This window comes from Ursus maritimus, unplaced genomic scaffold, assembly GCF_017311325.1.
Source record: "Ursus maritimus isolate PB19 unplaced genomic scaffold, ASM1731132v1 scaffold_17, whole genome shotgun sequence".
Classification (NCBI taxonomy): Eukaryota; Metazoa; Chordata; class Mammalia; order Carnivora; family Ursidae; genus Ursus; species Ursus maritimus.
The window spans coordinates 21,562,718-21,564,681 of NW_024424119.1; the positions used below are offsets into that span (position 1 = coordinate 21,562,718).

Consider the following 1,964-nt stretch of genomic DNA (forward strand, 5'->3'; position numbering starts at 1 on the left):
CTTTGATCATGACAGGTGCTGCACACAGCCCACCCACCAGCCCATGGCTAGAGCAGATACTTCATCAGAGGGACAGGGGAGTAAGAGGTCTATTCAAAATCTCAGCAAAAGTGAATATGCTAAGTTTGTTGTTGTTTAATTTTACTACAGAATCAAAAAGATTGATTCAAAGAGTTGAGTCATTACACTTATTCCCTTAAGACATTCAGTACAGTGCTGGGAATGGGCAAGTGTCGATAAATTATGCACGGTTGGATGGCAATATTTCCGAGGCTGTGCTGCTTTTACATCAGAAGCTAGTTAAGAGGTATCTGCTTTGCCAAACTTGGGAAGCTGCAGGCTCTTCTTAAATACAAAGGTCTTCAATGGTTTAGTGCTTAGTGTTTTCAGCAGAACAATGCTACATAGTTGACAAGGTATTTGGCAACTCTTAATCTGAGCAATAACAGGGGCTTTAGAAAAATAATGCTTTAAGAAAGCTTGCCATTTTAGGACTAAATTTTAATTTAATGTGAAAGTTTGAAGTTTTAACTTAACACAAATAAAACCTACTTATTACTGATTGGTTCCAAATGGTTTAATGAAAAACTAATCTGTAACAAAAATTTGGCACTGAGTGGAGGGCTTCACCATTTTTGAGCAAAGCGTACAAAGATTCTGAGGACAGGCCAGTAGAGGGGCCCAGACATTCACAACAGCAGGCATTTTCTCTTCCTCATCTTGACTGGAGGAGGGCAGAGAACCACTGGGAGAGCTACATCCAACACTGTCTTGAAGCCTTGCTGGGTGGGGAGCGCTGCAGGTATTTTACAGCACCAATTTCCTTAGCCACGGCCAGAACCTGTGGGTAGGTGGTGGGAGTCAGCCTCTTCTCCTTTGGTTTCTCAGTCGCGTCTCTGTGGTCCATGAGATCACTTTTATTCCGCACCAGGATGATGGGGGTGTTCGAACAGTGGCGTCACACTTGAAGGTACCACTTTGCTCGAACATTTTCATATGATGCAGGACACACAAGAGAAAAGCAAATTAAAAATACATCTGTATGCAGATAAGATAAGGGATGAAATTGGTCATAATCTTCTTGTCCAGCTGTATCCCGTAAATCCAGATTCACCAGTTTTCCACCTATCATAACTTTGACAGAAGAGCTGTCAAAGACGGTGGGGACACATTCCCCAGGAAATGCAATGGTTATGTAACTGATGAGTAGGCAAGCTTTACAAGCTCTGTCTCCCACCACCACACACATGATGACCTACATCCGGGCTCCTCACTGTGCCACAGCAGTGGCAGGATGATGAAGGGAGAAGCTGCAGGCTCAGTAGAGCAGGCGGGCGAATGGGCAGGTAGCTGGGGGCATTAAGCTGCAAAGCGTAGGGGGCTGGGGCTACTGCCCCTACTGCCTCGCCCTCCAGCCCACAGGAAGCCAGTGGCCAGCAGTGGCCGCCACCCAAAGCTGGAGAAAGCTGCAGAGAAACAGGAGCTTTACTAAAGAATGTTCTAGACTCTGGGATTCTCACCATGGAGATTACAGTATATTAAGAAAAGAAAGACAAAACATAATATATAAACCCATCATTTAGTATGTTAACAGTTTAAGATAACTAGGAAAGAAGTTAAGCAGCATGGCATTTGTGGAGGTTAACAAACGATGAAGTTCTCTCTGTTAAATCTCGTAGTTAGAGCAGAACTTACTGAGAAAATAAGATTTGTGCAGACATGGAAACAGCATGAGTGTTAAACATGTGAGCATCTATGGGAAGAGCATTATGGGCCAACCAAAGCGTCAATTCACAAAACAAGAGTCCGAGGGTCCTTAGCCTGTGTGAATATAACAGGAGGCCGGTGGCCAGAGGGGCTGAAGCAAGGAAGAGAGTTGTAGGTGAGGAGGTCAGAGAGATGGGCCATGCTGATCCTTTAGGGCCTCAGAAGTCACTCCAGGAATGTGGCGTCTCGTTCTAGAG

General features: G+C 44.8%; 1 pseudogene; it reads right to left on the reverse strand.

The window, feature by feature from the left end:
- Nucleotides 1-689: 689 nt before the first annotated feature.
- Nucleotides 690-1,261, reverse strand: LOC103667017 (annotated as a pseudogene).
- Nucleotides 1,262-1,964: the final 703 nt, after the last annotated feature.